This window comes from Phymastichus coffea, unplaced genomic scaffold (genome assembly GCF_024137745.1).
Source record: "Phymastichus coffea isolate CEN01 unplaced genomic scaffold, Cenicafe_Pcof_1.1 PCOF00042, whole genome shotgun sequence".
Lineage (NCBI taxonomy): Eukaryota > Metazoa > Arthropoda > Insecta > Hymenoptera > Eulophidae > Phymastichus > Phymastichus coffea.
The window spans coordinates 1,944,973-1,965,426 of NW_026706853.1; positions in this window are offsets into that span (position 1 = coordinate 1,944,973).

Here is a 20,454-nt window from a genome sequence, read left to right on the forward strand (position 1 = left end):
CTGGTAGCTCTAAAAAAACTTGAAGTGTTTTAATTAATGATATATGCATTCCATGTACAGATTTTCCAGCTTTATCTATACCAATTACGAACTGTTCCGGCTCAAAAAATAAGTTTTCTTTTTTATAATTTTGTAATCGTAAATGTTCTGTTGAAAAGTCTTTCAGTGGATCTTTACCATTTTCAAAAATTGCATGAATTCGACTTCGCGTTTCATCATCAAGTACACTTTTCATAACTCTATCCATTTCTTTTTGTAAAAAGACAGTATGTGCTTGTGAAATGAAATCACCAACCTTTTCGATAGTTGATTGAACTTCATTTCTAGGAACTGCAGAATTTTCGTACAAAGATAACGTAAACTTTCGCACTTGTTCGTGAAAATCGAGTCGATTCATATACGCTTCATAATTAGTATTATTCGAACTCATTTTAATAAATTATGCTATTCGTTTTTTGATTACTTGATTTTGTGCAGTTCAATTAAGTGTCAAAAATAGTAAAAACACAGGTATATAGTTTTTGAGCACAGTTTTGTCGTTAGAATTCACAACACACTAATCTTTGTTGCGGAATCTTATATTTTACTTTTCTTGATTGATGTTGAAATCCAAATTTTATTTCCTAAAATATTAAATTAAAAATTAGCATAGCTAACTACGAATAAGAATTATAGTAAGCCCAATAAGAATTATATAAGCACATACCTTGCTACACTTATGTCTTTCCTTTAACCATTACTTTATAACTGCGTTTTATTCGACAATTTCACTTAATGATATCTCAACAGTTGAAAAATGTTATTTACTTCTGAAAAAGTTGTAGCACTTGAAATGATTCTATTAACAAGAACTATGTTGCAAATAAGTTAACGCACAATATTACAACAATCCAGTACACGTTAGAGTAGCGACTTTTGAAGCCTGCTTGGAGTAATGAAACCCAAACTTCAAAGTAGAACCCTTAAATATAGTTCTCCCCTCTGCTTCTCTAAGATTTTACTTTAAGAATTTAGCTGAATGTTTATTATGTTCTTTTAAACTAAATGCCCACAATAGCCTAATGACTCCTTAAAACCGTGACCGTTTGCCCGGGTGAAGATTAACGCTGCACTTTCATCTAAGCGGATTGACGATTGCTTATTGTCGCCTAATGACAATCATTAACAGAAAGAGATTTATAACATCTACCGATGTGGACCTATTTGAAAGATGCAGACATTTTAATTTTTCCTTCCCCTACTCTCTTAAAGGAAAACTTATGCCAACACTAAATATATAAGCTCAGTTCGTTGTGAGATTTCATCCGAGAGGATAGTCATCTGCATCTTACTGACTTCTCGACGTTTTTGCGCTTCAACTGTGACACTTGATTGTGAGTTGCTAACATTTTAGTGATAGTATAGTGATAGAAAAGTATTTTGAAAACATGGAAACAGAAGCTGAAATTAATTTTGGTAAGTAAATAAAAATTATGTTCAAGCCAATAAATTATCAATCTCTTATATAAAATCGTTTTAGGTTTTATCTTTAGTTAGTAACGAATAGTTTTTCTAACCCATTCATAAATAAAATTGATTTTGTTACAAATTATTCAATTTATCACAATATCTTGTTCGAGTAAATTCACATAGGGAGTGTTAGATCGAACTCAAAGAGCAAAATGCCACATAATTATAAAATGAATCATTGACGACCAAGATCATGCTATAATCTAAACAGTATCTATCTATGTTATATATATAATAATTAAATAAATTTTAGGATCTTTGCGGAAAGGTTTTGGAACACAATGTTCAATCGAATCAAGATCGATGGATGTGAATGATTCTGGCACCAATGTTACAATTTCATCTTGTGCTTCATCGCAAAGAACGCCACTAACTATCGAGCAGAATGCTGTATGGCATGGTACTAAAACCCTTTTTTCTCAACTGCTACTCGACAGAAATATTGGTATGTATGATCAATTTTCGTTATTTAAAGTAGCTTTATTAATAACTGACTAGAATATACGACTCGGCAGGGAACAAATCACTATGTTTATTTAATTTGCGCGTAAAGAAAGAATTCAATGGCTATATTGTAATTGTTTTAATTATTATTTCTTGAGATATAGGTAATAACTGAAGATACTTTGTAACAGGCTGTCGTTTAGTCGGTAATCTCCTAAAAGTGCCCGTGCTTCAACTATACGAAGCCTTGTTATCTATGTGCTTATAGCACAGGAACCTACCTTGCCCGAAGTGCGCCTGCGCAGAGTCTCCTCAATGTTCCGAGTTGGGTTCCCCCAACTCGCCACTTGGCGGCGCTGTAGCTCGTACTCTTAGCGCTCGTGCGGCCGCCACCGGTACCTAGGATGTCGACTCGCGTCTAGCGATACTTACGCGATTCGTGCTTCGCAACCGGCGAATTCGAATCGGAATGTAAACAAATATGCACGACCTCCGGACAAAGGGAAAACACAATAACGGAAACTCGTTTGAATTAAAAAACCAAGGGATGATTTATTGGTTAAAATCAATTACACGGGGAAATAGCCGAGAGTCTAACGCACGCACGCGTGAATGACAATACACGCTAATCGAGAGAGAGAGAAAAAAACCGTGATGCCGCGAACTACCTGCTCGCACGCAAAACAATAAACTCTTCGCGCTCGCTGCGCGGATTCGCACGCTAAATTAACACAACGCTAAACGAGTGAGAAAGAAGGTGCACCTACCGCAACGACGGCGTGGATACGGTGGCCAACCGTATCCAAATGACACGTAGTTATTAAACTGCTCCGCTGCTCTGCCTCTAATGCTGTTACCGCTGTTGTTGTTGCCGCTACTGTTGCTGCTGTTATTGCTGTTGCTGCTGCTGCAGTTGCTGTTGCCGCTGTTGCTGCTGCTGCTGCAGATGCTGCCGTCGCCCGCACTCACCCGCGCAAATCACAGTGTCAGTCAGTGGCAAAACAAAACGAGAAAACTCGGTACGGATGGAGGTTAGGCGCACAGATCGACTGAGTAACACAGTCATACTGGCGCTCGAAGCCTCCCCTCCCGGTCGTTGCCCCTTACGCGCTCTCTCTCTCTCGCGAACCGAACGCGGCTCACCTCGCTTAACCGCTAATTACCTCGCGCGAGTCGAACGATTTTCGGCAATCGTTGCAGCCCCCTCCTAGCTTCGAACTACCGGATCGAACTACCCTATTGACTCGCGCCCCAAGGATAGGATTGGGAAAGGAGAGAAATCAATACCAACTATCCTCAATTATGTGCTTTATTGCCCATCCCGGGCCACCAATGCCCCCCCATCCCCTGCCGGAGCCCCCTGGCGCCTTATGTCTTGGGTAGCGCCAGTGCTCCGACTTGTTGGGGCACTTCGACGTTGTAGTGATGCCGGGATGGCCGCAAATATAGCAGCCCCTTCCCGGTCGCCTGACGAGGCTGGGCTCCGCCCCATGACCCTGGCCTCCTGATGGCTGCTGGGGCGGCGTGGCTGTTGACGCCGGGGCGGCGATAAATGTAACGCCGCCCACCGTGGCGGATGTGCGTCCCCCCTCGGTTCGCACCACCACGGTAGGGTCGGTGACCGACCCGTCCACCCGGACCACGAACTCTTGTCCGGCACCGGGGGCCCCCGAGACCCTCTTCGGTTGGGTCTTCGTCGGGGGCTTGGCCGGAGCCCTGGCCGCGTCCCTATTTGTCGGGGCCGCCGGCGGCAACACTGCCGGCGGGCCCGCGGCCTCTGGGGACTCCAGCCCCCGGTCGACGTGCAGGAGGGCCTCACCGTAGGCCCTCTGCCGCCGGACTACCGGAGCCCATTCCCCCAGCAATTCCTGGGCACCTCGGAAGTCGTGGAACTCTCCCAGGTGCGCGTGCACCTGGCGCTGGAGTTCCCCGACGAACTCCCAGGCATTCTCGAGCTCCTGGAGGCCCAATCTCACGTGCCTCCAGGTGTTTTCGAGACCTAACTGCTGGGGGACTCGTGGGTGGGTGCAGACCCAGTGCTGTCGGCCGCAGGCCTCCCTTGGCCCGGGGCACTGGGTCGAGCTCTCCACGGTTGCCGTGCTCGACCCTTGGGTCTGCACACCCTGGTCCGTAGTGGACTGAGACCGACGGCCCTCTTCGGGTAGACCGTCAGTCTGGGTGGATGCTTCCCGGGTCGCAGGCCTGGAGGTTTGGGCCCTCATGCCTTCCCGGAGGAAGTCATCCACCCGCTGACGTGAGCGGCCCTCTCGAGCAGTCGCCTCGACCTGGGCCCGGACGAATCTTCTTAAGTCGCCAATCAGCCGATCGGCGCCCGGGCCCAACCCCAGGTCGAGCAGCAGCTGGGTGGCCGTCTCGAGGGCCTCCTCACTGATGACCAGCTTCCTCTCCATCTGTAAAAGAGAAGAAGTGGGGTCAAGGGATTTCTCAGGTTCAGCCCTTAACCTACCCGTCGCCGTGTAACGCTCGGCGCTATTGTTTACGAGGACGCACCGGTCCCCGGCGCTTTCCTCGCGAACATGGCGCATTTGCGGGGGCAGCTGGCAGCACCACCTTCCGCACGTGCTGAGCGGTTTTACGTGGCCTGCCCCTTCCCCTTACCGCACTGCCATCCAGGTCGTCTCCACCTGGTTCCCGAGGTTCGCGCGCGGCGTCCTTGCGCGGCCTTCCTCGACCTCGCTTAACCGGCGCCTCGATCGGTACTTCCGGAGCCGCCGCGGGTTTCTCACGCTCGTTCAAGGGGGCTGCATTCGCGACGCGCTCGCATATCGGATCCTCGCTGGATTCCTCGATCTTCGCTGGCGGGTCGCCTACGCCCTCCTCTTCGTCCAACGGTGCTGAGCCCCCGCCTCCTGGTTCCTCGTCGTCCTCATCAGAGTATGGGCCGAAATAGGTCTTGAGGTCCTTGGCGTGGATCAGCTCGGGCAACTCTTCCTGCTGGTTACCTAGGCGGTAGGTATTCGTCCCACATACCTCCAGAATCACGTAGGGACCAGCATACTTCGGTGCCAACTTCGCCGAAATGCCCTGAGCTGCGGAAGACAAGATGCGGTTCCGCTTCCACACCCAGTCCCCAACCCTAAAGTCGGCCTGACGTCTTCTCCGATTGTAGTAGACCGCCTGACGAGCCGCCTCCTCCCTAGACTTAGAGCCAGCGCGTTCCCACAAGTTTGGTAACTGGCGCATGTGCTCGCCCCATTCGGTCAGTTCTTGGCCCTCGGACGCTTCCCGAGCCAACTGATCCTGGGCCCTTCTAAATGTCGAGGGGGGAGTGGGCTGTCTACCGAAGACCAGCATGGCCGGGCTATACCCTGTCGCGCTGTGAGTTGCCGAGTTCAACGCAAAGTTGAACTCAGGCAGGTGCTCGTCCCAGCTCTTATGGTCCCGCTCCACATACGATATGAGCATGGCCTTGAGGGTTCGGTTCACTCGCTCCGTGGGGTTTGCCTGTGGGTGGTAAACTGGGGTAAGGGCGCGCTGGATGCCGTTCCTCGACAGGTAGGCATCGACCTCTTGATTTTTAAATTCGGTCCCGTTGTCCGAAAGAAAAATCTCCGGCGCCCCAAACCTGGTGACCACCCTCTCGTGCAATTCCCGTACGATGGTCCTTCCGTTGGCCTTGCGTACGGGCACGCACTCCACCCACCGAGTGAACAGGTCTAAAAAGACCAAAATATACTCGAACCCTCGTGAGCTCTTTGGGAAGGGGCCAGTGATGTCACTGGCCACCACCTGCCAGGGTCGCGAGACCTCTCGACGACCCATCAGCCCGCAAGGCGGCCTTTGCTCTGCCTTGCATTGCTGACATACCGGGCAACTCCTCACGTACTCTCTGACGTGATCGTACATCTTTGGCCAGAAATACAGGTGCCTAGCCCGGGAGAACGTTCGTTCTCTCCCCTGGTGTCCCGCTGCTGGCGCATCGTGCACCTCCTCGAGTACTTGATGCCTCTTCTCGGCAGGAACCACTAGCTTCCAGGCTTCCTCGTTGTCGATGGATCCTTCGCTCTCCTCAGACGGATGGTAATGGTACAGTCTCCCACCCACTACCTTCCAGGTAGGCTGAGAATGTGGGTCCTGGCATACCTCCCTGTATCTCTGAAGGTACCAGGCATCGGCAGTTTCCGGCTGATGAGTCATGGCACCCACTTCTACCACCCCCTCCTCATAGGCCCTAGATAAAGCGTCTGGCACCACGTTGAGGTCTCCTTTTCGATACTCTATATCGAACACGTGTCCTTGTAGTGCTAACGCCCAACGCGCTAGCCTTCCTGTAGGATTCCTCATACTGTGGAGCCACTTAAGGCAACTATGATCGGTGATGACTTTGAAGTGGTGCCCCTCAACATAGGGCCGGAACTTCCCGATAGCCCATACAACTGCCAGGCATTCTCTTTCGGAGACTGTATAATTCCTCTCCGCACTGTTTAAGGAGCGACTGGCGTACTCAATTACGCGCTCCTGTCCATCGACTTCTTGCGTCAATACCGCGCCTATCCCACTATCGCTCGCGTCCGTTTGTAACACGAACTGCGCGCTGGGATCCGGCGACTGCAAGATCGGTGCCGAGACCATTGCGTCTCGCAACCGTTCGAAAGCCTGTTCCTGTTCCTGCTGCCAAGCGAACGGGATGCTCTTCTTCGTCAGGCGGTTTATCGGTTCAGCGATTGTTGCGAAGTCGGGTATGAAGCGACGATACCACGACATCATCCCCATGAATCGCTTCACCTGTCTGATCGTCCGTGGTACTGGGTACTCCATGATGGGCTTGATCTTCTCTGGATCTGGCCTTACCCCTTCACGGTTCACCAGGACCCCCAGGTACTTGACTTCCGACTTACAGAAGTGGCTTTTGGTCTTATTCACAGTGAGGCCCGCACCCAAGATTCGTTGTAAAACCAATCCCAGGTGTCGCTTATGCTCCTCAAAAGACGGCGAGATAATAATCACGTCGTCGAGGTACGCAAAAGCGAAAGGATCTAAATCCGGGCCAATCACTCTGTCCATCAACCTCTGGAAAGTCGCGCCGGCGTAGGACAATCCGAAGGGCATTCTCTTGAACTGAAAATGCCCCAGGCCGGGGACTGTAAACGCCGTAATTGGGCGCGACTCCCTTTTAAGAGGTATCTGGTGGTACGCGCTACTCAAGTCCAGTGTCGAGATGAACTTAGCATCCCTGATCCTTCGCAGGATGTCGCTCATGAAGGGTAATGGGTAGGCGTCCGGCTTGGTTACTGCGTTTACCTTCTGGTAATTTACGCAGAACCGATATTTGCCGTCTGCCTTCTTCACCATCACCACTGGACTTGACCACCCGCTGGTTGCTGGTTCAATGACGTCGTTGTCCAGCATGGCCTTGACCAGCGCGTGTATTTCGTCTCGCACCCTGTCGGAGACCGGGTAGTATTTCTGTTTACAGGGTCGAGCGTCTCCGATGTCTATCTCATGCTCGACCCCCACAGCACAGCCTAAACACTCGCCTCCGTCTGGAATTAATCCATCGACGAGGCTAGCCACTTCTTGACGCTGTGCTTCCGTGGCTTCTACCAGGCCTACGGGTGCGAGGCACGACGTACCAGTGACGCTTGCCACTTCCAACGGTACTGCCACTTTGGCTTTCGCCAAGTACAGCTGGTCCGTGTCAGGGTTCAGGTTGGCGCTGAATTCCCTCACGAAATTCGCGCCGACGTAGCAGTCATCAGACAGCAGTGGCGTTATGGCGACCCTTACGTCTTTTGTGATTCCCCCTACCGTGAAGGGGAAAATCACATGACCCAAGATGGGACATGGACGGCCGTCGGCGAGCTTCGCTTCCCCCGCTCGCGTGACGTCCAGGCCCAGTCCCATATCAGATGCCAACCTAAGCCCGAGTTGACCCATTACCGTCGATGAGGCCCCGGTGTCGTAGAGTGCCCTTAATTTATAGGCACCTATTCCCACCTGAAGCCACCACCTGGTCTCATCCTCGGGTCTGTACCTGCGGGGAGCTTTCGCCGTCTCTCTCCCCTCTGTGGACGGGAGGCTTTCACGGCTCTTCTTGCCTTGGGCAGCCGCTACTCGCGTCGACATGCTCTCGCCCGCAGGTGTCTGGGTCGCCGGCGTATCCTCCGGAGCGTCAGGTGGTCTCCTGGAGCTTTTGGGTCTGGTGGTCTCCTCTCCGGCCCACTCAAACCCCTGCTCCACCACCTGAATCCGGCCTCCGTACCCTTCGAGGATACAAAATGCCCGGTTACCCAGATCTGGCATCTGTTTGGTCGCTGCCGCTTCTAACGCCGCTGCACTGTTGGGTCTCGTGGGGTCCGATACCCCTGTCGAGATTTCCCTGAACCCTGAGGTCGTTGACGGGCCCCTGCCACGTTCAAACGACCTGCGACGAGAGGTCACCTTTACTGGGAACGCGGAGGGGACCTCCATCCTCCGCTTCCCTGCCCGTTTCCCTTGTTGCAATCCGGGCAGTACCTTCTGGTAAAGCCCAGTTTGCCACAAGACGAGCACTTGATGGGTTGGGAGTAATCTATTTTCCTCCGCTGACCCTCTCGTCGCTGGACAGGAGACCCTGGGGGGGTTCTATTCCTCCCCTTTTCTTGCGGCCGACCCCTCGGCCGCCTGGGAGAGTTAGCCTTCCTCTCCTTAAAGTACCGGTCCATATCGCGCCGCAGGGTCGCAATTTGCGACGACAGATCCTCAATGGGGTCTGTTGCCTGCGCTGCAGCGATTGTGGGCCTGTCCTCGGGTCTCTTGGCCAGGGTTTTAACCGGCGACTCGGGTTGCCGTTGCTCCCTACCCCGAGACTTGCTGGACATGGCCGCCGTTCGGGGTCCTGCCCGGGGCGGTGGTGCCTTAGCTGACACCCCCCATGTGCTCGGGGTACAACGTGGACGTTGGCTCCAACCTGGTCCTCGGGCGCTCGTCGTCCCGCAAAGCGGTCTCGATTTCGGTCGCCCGGGCGTGAAATTCGTCCACGTTGGAAAACGCATTCCTTCGCAGCTGCATCCGGATGGCGGGTAGGAGATTTGCATACAGCAAATCTAACTGCCTCTGCTCTGGTAATGGCGGACGCAACTGGGCTAACATGAAGAGGAGGTGGCAGGCATATTCTCGTACCAGCTCTCCTTTCTCCTGGTACCGAGCTTGGGCCTCTTGCAGCAACCTCTGTTGCTGAAGCTCACTCGACCCAAACCAACGTCGAGCGCCCGCCACGAAGTCGGCGTAATTCCTCCACTTCAGCTTGTTAAGCTCGTACCAGGTCCTCGCAACGCCTTCGAGGAGCTCTGATACCGAGCACAAGATTTCGCCGTCCGTTAGCTCAGACCCCGCGCGTAGATCTTCTAGCCTAGACAAGAAGGTGTCTACGCACTCTGAAGCCGTACCAGAGTATCGCAGCTTCCACCCTCTCACAATCCTACCCGCGTCCCGAGTCGCGTAGTACCCCGACGCCGCATTGGCGTCGTACCAGGCGGATCCTTCTGGGATCATCTGCCCTTCACCACTGTCGGAGTCTCTTGGTCCTCTTGTCGGTGGCTGCTCCGTCCTTGCAGGCACCTGCCGTTGGGGAGCCTCTCGAGGTTCGCCAGGGGTCGATCGCTGGGGCTCCGGGGTACTACCTGGTACCCTTGGGTCGTAGTGGCACGTATACGTGGACTGGAAGTCCACGGTCCTCCGGGGCCGCTCTGGTATGACCGTTCGTCGATTGGTGGGGTCCCTGCTTCTAAACTGCTGGAACTCCACCTGCAGGGCGGTCAACTGGTCGCTCCACCGAGCGCATACCTGGTCGTGCTTTTCCAGCATCTCCAGTATGCGGTTTATCCCGACCCGGTTGCACTCGATCTCCTCCTTTAGTCGCTCGGTCACGCACCGCTCTTCCTCTTCCTCTGGAGGTTGTAGCTCCGCGTTCTCGAAGCGACGGGCTCTTCGCCTATCCGGCGATCCGGTGGAGCCCTTGTGCTCACTACCGACCCCCTCCGTGGGCCCCTTGACCTCGCCTGTCCCCCCTTCCTCTGCGGGCTCTCGCTCCCCCATCTCGCTCTGGCTCTCCTCTTCCAAGTTCTCGTAGACGGCGAGAGTCCGCGTCAGGTTCGCCTCCACCGCCTCATCCCTATATAGCAGCATGAGTGGGTGGGCGACAAGATCCTCGGCGTCGGCTGCTTCCAACTCCCGTCGCTTGGTTTCCAGCCACCTCTCTCGGCTCCGTCGCCTGCGTTGTGTGGCCTCCCTATCCAACGCCGCTCCTTGGAAGTCTAGGTCGATGTACTCGCCTAGCAACCAATATGCTAATCGGACTGCCTGCATCAGCCTGGGACCATCTGTGCGCAACTCCAGTTGCGTCAGGTATCTGTCCAGCTGTGTCGAAGGCAGTTCCGAAGCCCACCGGGTTATCGCGTCGGCGGTGTCCTCCATGACGCTTATGTTGGGGCGTAGGTGACGGTTGAGGTTAGTTTTCCTACTCGACCACTACCGCCTCCTATCGCCCAAGGCGCGAGCGGGGTGTTGCGATTTTTATCGCCAACTACCCAATTACGCCTTTATTTACAAGGCAACAATACGCGTGGCTTGTGGGTGTGTGCAGGTATCGCGTAGTCTAAGGAAGTACGAACTTCCGCTTCGCAGCTACCTGCCTATAGGTGGAGGCTAACTGTTTGTTAGCTCCACCGGGTTAGTTAGTCTAACCCTACACACACCCTAATTGCGCGCTCTGCTGGTACTGTCGCTCGGTGACTAACCCCCACTTACTTACTCTAATGTGTAATAAAACACTTCAAAAGCAAAAAGTTAACCCAAATACAGTTAGTCACCTTTTATTTTCACGTTAGAGCGACTACGGACGTCTCTTCGACCCCTGGGGTTAGTGTGCTCTCGGCTCACAAAAGCAGTTATTATTGGGTCGGAGAGGCGTCTTTCCCCTACCGCAGAGCACGTACCGGACGAGCCACGCGTTATTTTACCCGCTCGCACCTTATTACGCACGCGCGCAAACGTCTCTCTCTCGCGCGCGTTGCTCTCTTTTTTTTTTTTTTTTGTATAATTTTCCCCGTGTGTGAGTCCTAAATTAGTTGGGCGCCATGTAACAGGCTGTCGTTTAGTCGGTAATCTCCTAAAAGTGCCCGTGCTTCAACTATACGAAGCCTTGTTATCTATGTGCTTATAGCACAGGAACCTACCTTGCCCGAAGTGCGCCTGCGCAGAGTCTCCTCAATGTTCCGAGTTGGGTTCCCCCAACTCGCCACTTGGCGGCGCTGTAGCTCGTACTCTTAGCGCTCGTGCGGCCGCCACCGGTACCTAGGATGTCGACTCGCGTCTAGCGATACTAACGCGATTCGTGCTTCGCAACCGACGAATTCGAATCGGAATGTAAACAAATATGCACGACCTCCGGACAAAGGGAAAACACAATAACGGAAACTCGTTTGAATTAAAAAACCAAGGGATGATTTATTGGTTAAAATCAATTACACGGGGAAATAGCCGAGAGTCTAACGCACACACGCGTGAATGACAATACACGCTAATCGAGAGAGAGAGAAAAAAACCGTGATGCCGCGAACTACCTGCTCGCACGCAAAACAATAAACTCTTCGCGCTCGCTGCGCGGATTCGCACGCTAAATTAACACAACGCTAAACGAGTGAGAAAGAAGGTGCACCTACCGCAACGACGGCGTGGATACGGTGGCCAACCGTATCCAAATGACACGTAGTTATTAAACTGCTCCGCTGCTCTGCCTCTAATGCTGTTACCGCTGTTGTTGTTGCCGCTACTGTTGCTGCTGTTATTGCTGTTGCTGCTGCTGCAGTTGCTGTTGCCGCTGTTGCTGCTGCTGCTGCAGATGCTGCTGTCGCCCGCACTCACCCGCGCAAATCACAGTGTCAGTCAGTGGCAAAACAAAACGAGAAAACTCGGGACGGATGGAGGTTAGGCGCACAGATCGACTGAGTAACACAGTCATACTGGCGCTCGGAGCCTCCCCTCCCGGTCGTTGCCCCTTACGCGCTCTCTCTCTCTCGCGAACCGAACGCGGCTCACCTCGCTTAACCGCTAATTACCTCGCGCGAGTCGAACGATTTTCGACAATCGTTGCAACTTATATTTTTTTAGATCTTCGCTACCAGTATCCCGTTGGAGAAGGAGTATATATAGATTTAGCTGATGACTGGACCGGTGCATGTTATTTAGCAGCATATGCCCGTGACAAGAATAATGGGTATTTTGATAACAATTTACTCAACCTATACTTCGAAGAAGAAGTCATAGAAGAAGATTCTGATGACGAAGGATTGGGTGACGTCGATGTATGCAGTTTGATTACTAAGAACGATAATCGGCACAAAAAGATATTCAAACCAGCGAAAGTCGCCAATATTATAATTAATAAGCATTTGAGCCAGGCATTCGGAAAACATAGAATCGTTCGTGAGCAATTTCAAAGCTGGGCAGAGCAATTGGAAAAGCTGTTTCCACTATTAGGACCTGCGTCGATATGGTACACGAAAAGTGAAACATGCAAATACAAGCATACAATCACTGCTCGTGGTTACCTGTTCGACAAGTATAGGCAGTTGACAGGTTTAGGCATTCAGGTGGGATTAATAGAAAAACGCAAATTTTTTACTGCTCAAGGTATAGTATAATTTTCAATATACACATATATAAATTAAAACTATATAATTGTGCTAATGAAAGAATAATTTTTAGCCTTTTCCAGCCCAAGTGAAGTGTTAGAGAAGCTGAAGGCAGCTACAACAGTTGATGCTGACTTTAAGGAAACTTGGCAAAACAATCGCGATGAACTGAAGGATTATTTTTCGAAAAACGAGCTAAAAGAAATTTGTAAGCAGATTCCTCTTTTACAGACACCGGAAGGATTTGAGCTGGTAATATATATATTGCAATTATTTCAAGTTGTTAAAAAAATCAATATCTGTTTGAAGAAATATGATGATTAATAATAATTCAATTGCACATAATATGAAATATAATGATATTAGGATATTACAATTGAAAACTAATTTTTAACTTTCAATTATATATTGTTTCCAGTTAGTGCAGGAATTCAATGCACTGTACACGAGGTGTCACCGAAAATTTATACGAAATTGGCCAAAACTGACCAACTTAATTTTAACGAATATGGAAAAAAAAGGAGCGCCTAAAGATTATAACGGGGTTCCTGCTCAGCTTCGCTCGAGCGGGACACGCTATATAAAAGTAACCGCGGAAGAGTAGATAAATGGCTCTCCAGAGCAGATCGGCACTCCTGCACCGAACGTCCTGGGTCCAGCAGCTCAGTTGCCTCCTTCTCGAGTCGAAAATTTGGCCCGCGGAGAGTGTCGTAGGCTACGCGTGAAGATGCGCGACGTCCAAGAAGAGAGACTCGCGCGGGTACAGTCGCACACACAATTACGGTTCGAGGAACGGGGAGTCGGCGGACAATAAACACTCAAATACGATTAATAGTGGATGCGTGTAAATTTTAATTAGCAACAATGGAGTACATAATATCACAACGCGTCGATATAAACAAAGTCAATCGTAACGCAAGGAAACTCGCAATAATTTGACGGTGAAGCGGACGAGGCTGCGCACGCGCTGTGCGGTTATGGTCGCGCAAGCACTCGCTCTGTTGTGAGCTGTGCACAATGACGACAGCGAACCGGCGCGCACCGTTCGAACGAGGAGGCGACAGCGCTTAACCTTGTCGGATCAAGTAGCAGCAAAATCGCCTTGTAGGAGCCGGGTGTTCACAAACGGCAAGCGGCACTTATTCAGTTAAAGTACGACGAAAGTACGAAAGCGACAGCACACTCGCGGAGAGAGAGAACATGCCGGTATCAACAGCGGCCGCGGCGCAACGCGTACAAGAGGAAAAGGCGAGCGTAAACGCGCGGCTTAATTAACATAATAAAAGGGAGAGAGAGCGGTATAGAGAGAGAAGACAAGCGCTAGACCTGGTACTTGCAGTATCGCCGCTTGCACGCTTAATCTAGCCGCTGTCCAAGAGCGTTAAGTAGCGAACTCGCTTCTGTTGTGTATCCGCTCTTGTCGTCGATAAACTGGCGATGACGCTTCTCCCCTGATAGGAGCGGTGCTGATCGCCCGTAGTAGGCCTCTGCTTCAGCCCCGCTGCAGCGATATTCTCTGCTACCCTCTAATACCGATTCGTCGAGAAGAAAAGCCGGAAAACTCGTGGTGACTCGTGCGAGAAGTCTTAGCCGGTCGCGGATTGCAAGCCAACTGTGTCGATTTTCGAAACTCTCTCTCTCTCCTCGCAAGGAAGCGTCTCTCCGCGAGGTCCGCGCCGCGAGTCGATATCGATTATCGTACGCCAGTCGCGTCGCTTACCAGTTCGCTGACGTCCGCAATGCTGTAACTATTCAAACGATATGAAAATTTATAATGTTTAATAAATATATTAGTCACTGGCTTCTTGGGGAGAGAGAGACATAACGAATATACAAGCGATTCGTTATATCCCCCTTCCCCAGACGCTGGTTGCCAGTGGGTACCAGATCGAAGCCTAGTCTCTCTCTCTGCATGCATATGAGTTCATTTACCTCCTAGGGAAAATTTAAAGCGCGGGCCACCATGTCGGGGCAGAACAAGCGCAACCACAAAAGGATAGGAAGGGCAAGGTAGTTAGAGTAATTCTCTCCCTTACAAAAACAGGCGTTTATTCGCTACAAATGTAAAAAAAAAAGGTGAAACAATTAAATACATTATATCTTTTTTTTTTTTTTGATCAGGGGCACAGCCCTCGCTTAGCGTTACGCGCGCCGCGTAACAATCAAGTATGAGAAGAAAAAGAAAAGAACAGAACGTGATAGCGAAACTCGCTTTTAGCGTGTACGCGAAGCGTAACGCTTACTTGCTGCTCTTATGGGCGCGCAGCTCACTTGCCGTATAGGCGTACTGCGCCTGCTGCTCCGACAACCACAGCGGGTGGAGCGAGAAGTTCGGGCAGTCAGTCGAGCGAGCGACGCCAGTCAGGCCGCACATGCGGCAAAATCTTACGCCTATGAGGTCGTCGCGCGGTCCGTCCCATTTTCCGCAGGGTTCCGTGCGGAATGCATTCTTAAGGGCCATGTGGCCGGGTGGCCGTTTAATGGTGCCCCGCGCGAAGCTCGGGGTCAGGCCTCCAGGCCTGGCCGGAGCCTGGGCGACGACCATTTCTGCGCACGGTCCCGCCTGGTCAGAGGTAGACTCCGTGTCCCAGGGCCTTCCGGCTTGGCAGATACGGAGCGCGTGGCGACGGGGATCCACCGCCAAGCGATCCAGCTGCCTCATCTGGGCACGAAGGTCGTCCACCTCCCGCAGCTTGGCCTCGACGGCCTCAGCGAGCGCTCGCTTCTCCTCCTCGGCCATGCGCTGCGCCAGCCATTCAGTACGGACGTCAGCGACGTACGCTTTCCAGTCCAGCTCCTGCTGGATCTTCGCAGCGTACTCGCCAGCGACCCGCCTTGCCTCGGGGCCAACGACGCGGATGAAGTCCGCCGCTTCGGTAAAGACGGCGGTCTCCTCCAGGTTGGCGGCAATACGGGCAGCGCGGGCGCCTTTTACCCGCTGGAAGAGTTCTTCCCAGGCCTCTTTAAGGGCCCTTGGCCCATAGACGGGGGAGGGAGCGTCGTCGCTGGACTCGGTGTCGTCCTGGGCTGGTGACGAAGCGACGTCCGCGGCAACCGCTGAGTCTCCCTCAGTGCTCGGCTCTTCCTCGGGCGTCCTCACTCGCTCGTCGGGAGCTTCGGCCTCAGGGGCTGGTCGGAGGAGCTCAGGCGACGAAGCGGGCTCGGCTCCAACGTCGAGGGCCTCTTCCCCGGTCGCTTCAAGCGTTCCCCCGGGGACAGCAGCCTCGGCGCTCAGCGATTCCTCGCCTTCGTCGGTTACGACCTCGACGCATACCGCGGCTTCGGCGACTGCGCCTTCAGCCGGAGCGACGACTCGCTGGGGCTCTCCCTCGGAGCTCTGCTGCGTAGATTCCATCTGAAAAATCCCAAGGTAAAGTAGTATCTCTTGGAGCTATCAAGATGACCCAGCAAGCAGGAGAAGATCAAGCATTAGAGAGCGACGGAGTAAAGCAGCAAAGCAGAAGTTGAAAAGACAGTAGATCGAGTAAAAGTATAAGCAAAACAAAGCAAGAAAAAAAACAAAAATAAGGCGCAATTGAGTCGCTTAATTTCGGTTGGAACGGAGTCGTCTCGGTGACGGCGGATTCGCACGCAACGCGAGCCTCTTCTTACCTTTCGGTCGGCCACGCTTTCTCCGCGGTTCGGAGTTCGTCTCGCAGTTTTCCGACCTATTCGGTTTAGACGCGCTCTCGACGGGTACTGGAGAAAACAGATCGTTGAGGTCAAACTCTTCTTCGGACTTAGGTTCCTCTTCTACTTCTTGGTCCGCGTCCGGACATTGATCCTCGTCGTGGCAAGGTCGTAAGTCGCAAACGGCAACTTTACCCACATCGTGGCCTTTTTCGGTGCTCAATTGGTATGAGTTCAGGCCTAGACGGGCGGTCACGACGAAAGGTCCCGCAAACTTCGGGCTCAGCTTAGCAGCTATTTTCATCGCTGCTGAAGAGAGCAGGCGGTTCTTAGCCCAGACTTTATCTCCAATGCAATACTCTACGTTTCTTCGTTTTAGGTTGTAATACTTCTGTTGACGATCTTGCGCAATCCGAGTGTTTTCCCTAGCGACGGCGCGGAAATCATCCAGTTTCTCCATCCTTGCGTGCCAGTGTTCCACTGCCGCAGCTTCAAGGTTACGGACTCGGTCTCTATCTTCCCTTTTTTTCTTGGAGTCGGGAAGTTCAGGGTGCCGCCCGTAATTAAGGAAAGCTGGACTAGCGCGCGTCGCTTCATGTATCGCAGTGTTGTAAGCGAAAGCGAATTCCGCTATGTGCGCGTCCCAGGTGGTGTGATTTTCTTGAATGAAGGCACTAATCATGGTCTTGACAGTGCGATTCACTCTCTCCGTCGGATTGCTCTTAGGAGAATACGGCGCGCACGTGCTGTGCGTTACGCCGAATGAGTCCAAGAACTCATCCACCAACTTATTTTTGAACGGCGTACCGTTATCCGATAAAAATTTATCGGGCACTCCGAATCGCAGAAAGATTCGCTCCTTTAACTCGCGGCGGATCGCTTTCCCATTAGCTTTGCGTAATGGAATGCACTCTATCCAGCGAGTAAAGAGGTCAACAAAAATGAGAAGATGTTCGTGACCCTGCGCTGATCTTGGAAAAGGGCCCATAGTGTCGCCTGCCACTATTTCCCATGGCCGAGAGACTATGTGCCTTCCCATTAAACCTGCAGGAGCGACTTGCTCTACTTTGGTTTGTTGGCAGACAAGGCAATTACGGACGTAATGTGCTACGTCTCTATTCATGCCAGGCCAATAATATTTCAGCGCTGTTCGCTTTAGCGTCTTATATCGCCCTAGATGTCCTGCAGTCAGGCTATCGTGGCTTTCTACAAGCACTTGAGCTCTGCGTTCTCGCGGGAGCACTAGTTTCCATGCGTCCTCGTCCGCGCCCATCAGATCGTCAACTAGAGGATCCGACTTGTAGATATATAGCTTATCTCCGCTATACTTCCAATATGGGTGTTCGGTTGGATTCTCTCGAATCTTTTGAACCCATTTCAAATACCAAGGGTCTTTGATTGGAGTTAGCGCTGAGAGCGATGCTAAGTCGGTGGCAGTAGTCGTGCCATCTTCTTCGTGCATCCGTGATAAGGCATCTGGAACGACGTTGAACTTTCCCTTGCGATGCACTATATCGAAACTGTACGACTGTAAGATCAACGACCAGCGTCCAAGCTTACCGTTCGGATGCTTCAAATCTCGTAGCCATTTCAGACTATAGTGATCGGTTATCACTGTAAAATGATAACCTTCTATATAAGGCCTAAATTTCTCAATCGCCCAAATTACTGCGAGACACTCTTTTTCTGTTACTGAGAGCCTCCTCTCCGTAGCGCTGAGTGCTCGACTGGCAAAACAGAGCACTCTGTCTTCTTCTCCAATGTGTTGTAGGAGAACGCTGCCCAGTCCTGAATCGCTTGCGTCACATTCGACTATAAACGGGGCCGCGAAATCGGGCCGTGCCAAGACTGGGGCAGTGGCGATCTGTCCTTTGATGCGCTCGAAGGCGTCTTGCTGCGCTTCAGTCCACTCGTACTTAGTGTCTTTTCGGGTTAATAAGGTAAGCGGATCCGCTATGCTCGCAAAATCGGGCAAGAACTTCCGATACCATGACGCCATGCCCAGGAATCTGCGTAATTGCTTCAGATTCTGTGGCGGCGGATAGTCCAAAATAGGACGAACCCTCTCAGGATCAGGACGAGTCCCATCCTTGTTGACTAAGACGCCTAAGTAGCGAACTTCTGTCATACAAATGCGCGACTTCTTGTAGTTGATGGTTAAGCCCGCCTTTTTGATCCGATTAAGGATGCACGAGAGCCATTTCAGATGATCATCATAGGTCTCGGTGGCTATGATGAGATCATCTATGTAGGCGAAGGCGTAGGGCTCCATCTCAGGCGGTATCAGCATGTCCGCCAGCATTTGGAAGGTAGCTGGTCCTCCAGCCACTCCATAGGGCATTCGCACAAACTCGAATAGCCCGAGGCCAGGAACAGTAAATGCTGTAATCGGCGTGGATCGCTCCGTAAGAGGGATCTGGTGAAAGGCCCCAGAGCAGTCAAGAGCGCTAATATACTTAGCGTGCTGCAGTTTTCGCAGAATCACGTCCATGAAAGGAAGCGGGTAAGCGCTAACTTTGGACACTGCGTTGACCTTTCTAAAATCTACGCAAAAGCGATACGAACCGTCTGGTTTTTTAACCATAACGACAGGGCTCGACCATTCGCTTTTCGAACGCCGAATTATCTTCGCCTCAAGCATCTTATATACCTGCGCATGCATCTCCATTTCGATAACATGCGAAACAGGGTAATATTTCTGCTTGATCGGCCGGGCATCTCCAACGTCAATGTCATGGGAAATCCATGAAGTACATCCGATGTGGCCATTCTTTGATTCCGGCAGTATCTCCTCAATTACTCGGTCGATCCCTTTTCGTTGCTCTGGAGTAATCTCTACAATACCAAGTGCGGACAGAGCGAGCGGACTATCAACGCTCAAAGACGAGAGGGTAAGTGACACGTGTTGATCACACCCTTTTACCCGTAAGGTATTCGTCTCGGGATCAAGACAAGCGGAAAACGCACGAATGAAGTCTCCTCCTAGAGTACATTCAGACTCGGCTTCGCTTAAAATAAGGGCATCTATCATATAAGACGCTCCTGCGACCGAAAACGGTAATTGAACACTGCCAATGATGGGCACGTAATGTCCATCGATAGCGCGCGCTCCTGGGCCGTCGTACAATGTGACCGGACGATCCAGGGCCGCAGCTATTTGAAGGCCAATGGGGCTTAAGACAGTCCGAGATGCACCGGTGTCATAAAGTGCTCTAAAAGTGAAGTGGCCTACTTGTACTGGTAGCCACCACCGAGGGTATGTTTCAACTAAAGCGCACGTCGCAGTACTTTGGTCTGGCAGAAGCGTAATCGCTTGATCGTTCTGTGCCGGCGAACAGACGACTTTTGCTGATTGCTGTGCCTGACGGTCTCCTGAGTCGGCGTTAGTTGATGAGGCCCTCGGAATCAGGGGAGCGATAGGGACCCCGTCTACTCGCTTCTGTCTGCGTTTTTTGCAGGCTCATTTTTCGAGCATTCAGGACAAGTAGCCTTAGTATAACCGGGCCAACTACACTCCCAGCAGAGTAACTTATCTGCGTCTGGTCCAGGAGTTTTATCTTTATTCTTGTCTGAGCGTGGTGTGATAACTCTTGCTCGACCTCCAGGCAGTCGATCACCTCCTCGACCGCCTCTAGCGTTCCATCGCCCTCCATTCCTGCCCCCTCTGCCACGAGAGTCGGATCCTCTTCGTGGAGAAGTAGGTGACTGTCGTGCTGCAGCTTTCGTCGAAGTTGGAGTGGTATCCACACTAGCGATAGGCAGGCTTTTGGGAGAAGACACTGTAAGCTCCTGGTATTTCTTCAGTAGGTAATTGTGGAGAGATTTCTCTAACTCAGCGTCTGATAAACTCGAAGCTTCCGCCATTGAAGCGATATTCGCCTTTGACTTCGTCGTTGTCTTGGTCTTCGGCTTATATGCGGCCTCTGGGAGCAAGCTCTGCTCTGGAGACGGCGGCGGCTTCCAAAGTTCATCGGATTCCGCGATTTCCACCTCTTGCGCTCGATGGAAGAGCTGAGCTAGCGACGCGATGGTGTGTTGCTGTTTCTTTAGCTCCTTCTTGAGTCTTGGAACCATGTTATCTATTGCCAAGTCCACTTGGTCAAGGATACTCCATGGGCGCTCAAAGCGGCTGAAAATCGTATGTAGGGCTGATAGGTAATCTCTCACGGGTTCATCAGGTCCTTGCGTCCTTAAATGCGCTTCCACCGACAAGTTTCGGCTGTACCGACGTGACTTG